This window comes from Mandrillus leucophaeus, unplaced genomic scaffold (genome assembly GCF_000951045.1).
Source record: "Mandrillus leucophaeus isolate KB7577 unplaced genomic scaffold, Mleu.le_1.0 Scaffold17, whole genome shotgun sequence".
Classification (NCBI taxonomy): Eukaryota; Metazoa; Chordata; class Mammalia; order Primates; family Cercopithecidae; genus Mandrillus; species Mandrillus leucophaeus.
The window spans coordinates 2,079,437-2,087,468 of record NW_012101698.1 but is presented as its reverse complement, the minus strand read 5'-3'; positions in this window follow the sequence as shown (position 1 = coordinate 2,087,468).

Genomic DNA, 8,032 nt, shown 5'->3' with positions numbered 1-8,032 from the left:
TTCTGTAGCCCAGTACTGTTCTTCCTTCAATTTCATCACTTTCTCCACCTTTACCCCATCAGATATTCCCTGGCTTCTAGAGCTTTTTTCAATATGCACTTTAATATTTTAAAAGGTGAAGCCAGCTGGAAAATAATGTTAAGTGAACAGAAAGCACATTACTGAAACAGATGCTTAGAATAACATTTAGGAACACAGAATAAAGGAAATGATGGAAAAAATATCTGAGTGTAGCAAAAGTATAACATGGTCAAGAACAAAACTCACCAACTTCAGGAGAGAGGGAAGGGAGTGGGCTTGGGGGCTGTGACTTTTTTCTTTCTAATAAAGAAAATGAGCCCAGGTGTGGTGGCACATGCCTGTAGTCCCAACTACTCAGGAGGCTGGGGCAGGAGGATTGCTTGAGCCTGGGAGGCTGAGGCTTCAGTGAGCTGTGACGGTACCACTGCACTCCAGCCTAAGCCAAGAGACCTTGTCTCAAAACAAAACAGAAAAAGGAAAAGAAAAGAAGAACAGAAAAAATGTTCTGAAGCAACTATGACAACATGTTAAACACTGAAAAATCTGGGTGGTGGGTTTTATGTAAAATATTTTATTCTAAAATGATGTTTCAACTGTTTAATTTGGGAGGACATGAAAAGTTTAGTCCTAGAGATAAACGTATATCATGCAGTGCTGAGACCGTATAGATACTGCAGAACAAGCAGCTTCCATTTCACCATGGCATGTGAGGTAGGTGCAAGGAAGTAATGTCTCTCTATTACGAGACCTTCTTTGGTCTCATGAGACGATTCCTCCAACGGGCAGGGGAGAAAATCAAGGCCTTTATCCTGCTTTAATCGTCCATATCTGCCACACCCCCAAAAGTACTCTTAGGAAGAACTATGTGTGTCTATTTAAATCTTCCATGTAAAACCTCAACCTCCTAATCCACTCAGTTTCTTTCACTCCTTACGGAAAAATAACTTAAAAATAGTACCATCTGGGCCAGGCGCAGTGGCTCAAGCCTGTAATCCCAGCTCTTTGGGAGGCTCAGGAGGGCGAATCACGAGGTCAGGAGTTCAAGACCAGCCTGGCCAACATGGTGAAACCCCATCTCTACCAAAAAAATACAAAAATTAGCCAGGCGTGGTGGCGGGCACCTGTAGTCCCAGCTACTCGGGAGGCTGAGGCAGGAGAATTGCTTGAACCCAGGAGGCAAAGGTTGCAGTGAGTCGAGATGGTGCCAGTGTACTCCAGCCTGGGTGACACAGCAAAACTCTGACTCAAAAAAAAAAAAAAAAAAAAAAAATTACCATCTGATGGCCTTAAGATATCATGCAAGTCAATAAGAAAAAGAGATAAATATGTCAGTAAAAAATGGGCATAAGACAGGAATTGATATCTCTCAGATGTAATACAACTGGTTAATAAGCCTATAACAAAATTAAATGTAATTAAGACATTGAGGCGTTCTTTAAACAAGATGGGCAAAGATTAAAAATATGAGGATACTGAAAGCTGGTGAGATGTGCTCCCATAGACAGTTAATAAGAATATAAGTTGACGAAAACTTTCTAAGAGCCTGAAAACTATCTAAGAACCTTGAAACCAGTAATCCCACCTCCAGAAATCCCTCCTACAAAAATTCAAAATAACATTATTGATTATAACAAATGAACACACAAAAGTGAGTTACATGGCCAACACTCGGAGAATGAATACATTAATTATTATATCATTATGAAATGGAATATTTTGTCATCAATATGCTTGTTAAAAATACTCAGGAAAAAAAATATGCTTTTTTTTTTTTTTTTTTTTTTTAAGATGGAGTCTGCTTCTTTCACCCAGGCTGGAGTGCAGTGGCGTGGCATGATATCGGCTCACTGCAACCTCTGCCTCCTAGGTTTAAGTGATTCTCCTGCCTCAGCCTCCTGAGTAGCTGTGATTACAGACATGTATCACCACGCCCCGCTAATTTTTGTATTTCCAGTAGAGACGGGGTTTTGCCATGTTGGCCAGGCTGGTCTTAAACTCCTGACCTCAGGTGATTTGCCCACCTCATCCTCCCACAGTGCTGATTACAAGCATGAGCCACCAAGCCCAGCCATGCTATATTATTAAAATAAATATTAGACTAGAAAATCAATGTAGTATAATCTCAACACTGTTTAGATAGATAGATAGATAGATAGATAGATAGATAGATAGATAGATAGATAGATTATATAAACAGAAAATAAAACTAAATGTGCTGGAATAGTACCTCTAGTGGCTCTGGGCAGAGGGATTATGGCTTTAAATAGGTTTTCTTTTTTTCCCCATTTTTTCCCCCTAGTTTTCTATATTGGGTTACATTTTATAATTCAGTAATTATCAAAGAAACACTATTTTTTAAAGAGAAAGAAAAGTCGCCATTGCCCCAAATCATCTACCCAGGCAATTTTAAATCTAATCCACTGGAAACATAGGTCAGCTAATCAGATACGCCCTAATTTAGCAAGTTGCCTCGTTAAAATGTCCCATGGACTGGACACAGTGGCTCACGCCTGTAATCCCAACACTTTGGGAGGCTGAGGGGCGGATCACCAGGTCAGGAGTTCAATACCAGCCTGGCCAAGATGGTGAAACCTAGTCTGAGCGTGGTGGCGGACGCCTGTAATCCCAGCTACTCGGGAGGCTGAGGCAGAGAATTGCTTCAACCCGGGAGGTAGAGGTCGCAGTGAGCAGAGACTGAACCACTGCACTCCAACCTGGGCGACAGAGGGAGACTCCGTGTCAATAAATAAATACATAAAAAATAATAAATCTCCCATGATCAGGAGTTGCTGGGTGTTCTCTGCCCCATGCTAAACAGTGCAGGGAGAATGTTTGGCTCCAGGCTTCCTAGAAGATACCAGTGTTGGTCACCATGTCTGGACAGTTTTTTAAATCTCTGCTGGGGTAGACTGAGGCAGAAGAAAGTCCATTTTTTTTTCACCTATGTGTTTTCTATTCTTTTAAAATTCTACTTAATTTACTAAATGTGCTTAGCTGAATTCACCCTTCTTGTGGACTGCTGAGCCAAGAGTAACTGCCATACCCCAGCTCTGATTGCCTAACTAGACCACATTCTGCTTTAAAGGTTGCTTGGGCTCTGCTGTAACTAAAAAAGGAATGATTTAGGCCTGAGTGTTTCATCCTAAGAAACATCTACCGGTGGCGGATGTGGTCATTCAAACACTTTCAAGACACTCTTAAAATGGAACCATGTCTAGCAATACTGTCTCCTCTATTGTCTTTATTTCAAAACAGTCACGGCAGCAAGGGAGCTTAAAAGAAGCTCACTGAAAAACCTCACCATGGAAGGAGTAAGAAATTAAACACAATAAGCATTTTCCCTTTTAGAATAAAAGTGCGCAAGAGAAAACACTATCTCTGGGATCCCAGGTTTGCCTAAAACACATTTTACGCTGGAAATCAGATCCTAACGTTCAATCAGCTAATCTTTCACGTTTCCACCACATCCCCATTTCTAACCTTAGCCCCACATTAAGTCAGGATTCCAGGCATAGCTGGCATACTTGGGTTTGTCTGGGTAAGTTAAATGGTCAAATAGTATTAGCCAAATTCCTACATACAGAGTCCTGTACCTGGCATACCAAACACTAAGGAAAAAGCCAGCGGGTATCTGCTTACAAAGTCAATAATCTAACATAGGAGGAGAGTCTGGGGTAGGCTACGGAGGGAAGGCTGGTGTAGGGCGTAGAACTGGGGGGCTGGAGAGAAGGATGTCGGGAACAGCAAACATTCTCTTCAAGGACCAGACAGTAAATTCTTGGGGCTTTCTCGGTCTAGGCCAAGAGGTAAAGTGAAAGCTATCATATGGGTACTTATCAAACCATTTAAAATGTAACCACTTAAAAATATAAAAGACGTTTTTTCTTCACAGGGCCATTAAAAAATCCATGCAGGGGCCGGGCGCGGTGGCTCACGCCTGTAATCCCAGCACTTTGGGAGGCTGAGGCAGGCGGATCACGAGGTCAGGAGATCGAGACCATCTTGGCTAACAATGTGAAACCCCGTCTCTACTAAAAATACAAAAACTTAGCCGGGTGTGGTGGCGGGCGCCTGTAGTCCCAGCTACTCGGGAGGCTGAGGCAGGAGAATGGCGTGAACCCGGGAGGCGGAGCTTGCAGTGAGCAGAGATCGCGCGGCTGCACTCCAGCCTGGTCGACAGAGAGTGAGACAACGTCTCAAAACAAAACAAAAAAAAAAAAAAGAAAAGAAAAATCCATGCGGGGCCGGCAGGGTGGCTCACGGACGCCGGTAATCCCAGCACTTTAGGAGGCCGAGGTGGGCGGGTCACCTGAGGTCAGGAGTCCAAGACCAGCCTGGCCAACATGGTGAAACCTCGTCTCTACTAAAAATACAAAAATTAGCTGGGCGTGGTGGCAGGTGCCTGTAATCCCAGCTACTCAGGAGACTGAGGCAGGAGAATCGCTTGAACCCTGGAGGCAGAGGTTGCAGTGGGCTGAGATCGCGCCTTTGCACTCTAGCCTGGGGGACAAGAGTGAGACTTCACCTCAAAAAAAAAAAAAAAAAAAAATCCATGCTTGTCTTGGTCCCAGGGCCTCAGCGTATGGACCCCCTGGCTCAGTGTCACTTTAATGTAAATGAGTTTTTATTATATTTCATTTTAAGTTCTGGGCTACATATGCAGGATGTGCAGGTTTGCTACATAGGTAAACGGTGCCATGGCTGCTGCTTGCTGCACCTATCAACCCACCACCTAGGTTTACAGCCTGCACGCATTAGCTATTTTACCTAATGCTCTCCCCCCACTTCCCGCCCTCCCCTGACAGGCCCCAGTATGTGTTGTTTGCCCGCATGTATCCTTGCATTCTCATTGGTCACCTCCCACTTATAAGTGAGAACATGCAGCACTTGGTTTTCCGTTGCTGGGTTAGTTTGCTGAGGATAATGGCTTTCAGTTCCATCCATGTCCCTGCAAAGGACAAGATCTCAGCTGGGCGTGGTGGCTCACGCCTGTAATCTCCAGCTCTGAGCAACAGAGCAAGACTCCGTCTCGGAAAACAAACAATAACAACAAAAACAAATAGAAAGGACAGGATCTCTCTTTCTCTCTTTTTTTTTAATTTTTTTTTTATTTTATTATTTTTTTTTTGAGACGGAATTTTGTTCTTGTTGCCCAGGCTGGAGTGCAATGGCATGGTCCTGGCTTACTGCAACCTCTGCCTCCCAGGTTCTAGTGATTCTCCTGCCTCAGCCTGCTGAGTAGCTGGGATTACTTTGTATTTTTAGTAGAGACGGGGTTTCACCATGTTGGCCAGGCTGGTCTCAAACTCCTGACCTCAGGTGATCCACCCACCTTGGCCTCTCAAACTGCTGGGATTACAGGCATGAGCTACCACGCCCAGCCAATCTCATTCCTTTTTGTGGCTGCATGGTATTCCATGCTGTATATGTACTACATTTTCTTTATCCTGTCTACCATCACTGGGTATATACCCAAAAGAATATAAATCATTCTATTATAAAGATACCTGCATGCATATGTTCATGGTAGCACTACTCACAATAGCAAAGATGTAGAATCAACCCAAATGCCCACTTTTCTTCTATAAAATGTGGAAAATACCAGGTATCCCTAATTTTCCAACATGATCGTTTTTGAAGCTCCAACGAGGGAACAAATGTGAAAAAAACAGTGATTGAACTAAAAGTTCTATATCAACACAAGGTATTATTATGAATACTACTACTTACCCACAGGCAAGTTTCATCATAAAAAAACCTGACATGGGTCTTCTTAACTGGCAACTGTCACAAAATATTAAAATATAATACTGAACACTCTCACATAAAGAATGGGAGAAGGTCCCGTGCAGTGGCTCATGCCTGTAATCTCAACACTTTGAGAGGCTGAGGTGGGCAGATGGATACCTTGAGCCCAGGAGTTCGAGACCAGCCTAGGCAACATGGCAAAACCCTGTCACTACAAAAAGTATAAAAAATTCGGCCAGGCATGGAGGTCCGTGCCTGTAGTCTCAACTACTCAGGAAGCTGAGAGGTAGGAGGATAGCCTGAGCTCAGGAGGCTGAGGCTGCAGTGGACTGTGATCGTGCCACTGCACTTCAGCCTGGGCAACAGAACAAGACTCTGCCTCAAAAGATTAAAAAAAAAAAAAAAAAACAAGAAAAGAATAGGAGAAGGGTGTATTTCATAAAGATGACCCGAGAAATAACACTGCAATCCCCACCTAGACTGAAGATTAGACATGGGCAAAATGTGTGGAAATCAGCTTTAAGCCCCAGAGCACTTCTTTGTCCACAAACCCTATACTTCCTTCCCATTTCCCCATGTGCTTTCTCGAAGCTGGTCCCATATTCTGACCATAAATCCAAAAGATAAGTGCTCAAAGCTTCCCACCATGGCAAGACAGTGTACATAAGAAATTCTAACTCACACTTGGCTTAATATTGCTTGTACACAGCAGGCACTGAAAACATGTATGTTGGAATATTTCAGCTGACTCTGCTTTGAAGGAACAGATTACAAATATAGACCAGGTGAAATGACTTACTGGCTCAGTTTCAGAGATTATTGAAAAGTACAAAACAATAACACAACAACAACAACATTGTTTTTTATCTTGATGATATTGAAAAAATTTCTCTAGAGCTCAATACTTATTAATGCTTTTATTCAAAAGCAGAAAACAACAAATTTTTTCAGGAGAAATGCATTCTCGTGGCTTTTCCTCTATTTGATGTGGTGTGATATTAACTAATGACTAAATCCATGGCAATTATCCGCCAGTAGGTTCAGGCTCTGTCTGCAAAAGGGTACTATATGTTTGTCAGCCTTGGTCCATAAGCAGAGCTCTTGCTTAATGACTTCTAGATCCAGATTTAATAAGTATTAAAAGGTATTTTACAAAAAAAAAAAAAATTACAAAAACCTTTAAAACAAACAAAATAGAGAGTTTGGCCATGAAAAATTGCACAATGAGCATACACAACTGAATTATTAGCATTTCTAATTACTCTTTCTTAGCTTTTAGGTTCTATCTCCCATATATTTTCTCCTCACTATTTGTGGGTGCTCAGACTCTATACATTGCAGCAGTAGTGACTGACTTTCAATTACTCATAAACTTTGTAACAATCTGATGTTTTCCTCCTCTAAATTGGCAGGAAACCCTCTGCTTCTCCCAGTCTCAATATGCACAAGTTGCAACTTTCATTCTGGTAGAAATGCAGATGCTGGATTGACTCTGGTAAAATCCCTGACTTCATGCCATTTCAGAAGTGAGAAGGCAATGCAAAGACATTTGATTTGCTCATCATCATCATCGCTCCATCATTTGATTTCTGCATCATACAACCAATTTATTCATCATAACCACCTACAGAATGTGCACGTGTCACTCACAGTGTTTGCTCCCTGCTCGTGGAAAATAAATGATCAAGACAAATTCGAATATTTGACACTACTTTCATTTCAAAAAAATAAAAGGATCAATTTAAAGCCCTTCATTACTGTCCCTAAGAAAGGCAGACGAGAAATTGAAGGGGCTGCCAACAATAGAAAGGAGTTTTCCTTTAGAATGTTTTGGTTTAAACAGAGGGTATCAGTGGACACAATTGGAAGCACCCACATTTTTACTTTTAAATTAAAACTTAAAAAGCATTCAGACTGTGGATTTTACCCTCAACCACTGGGGGACGACTTAGCAGGAAAATCATAGGTAATCATGGATGGAAGGAAGGAAAGGAGGGAAGGAGGAAAGGAGGGAGGGAGGGAAGGCGGAAGGGAGGGAAGGAGGGAGGGGTAATTAGTCAGAGGCATATGTATATTCATTTAAGAAAACTCTGTAGACATGCCAGATAAAAACAGCTACCTCCAAAAATTCAAACCCAATCAAGTCAAATCCTAATTCATTCTAGCCCATGGCATAGAAAGAAGAGACGCTATTCTCAAATTGCCTAAGCTGTGAAAATTCCAGAGTTGTTACTCAAATGTGTAAACATGTATTTATATTTTG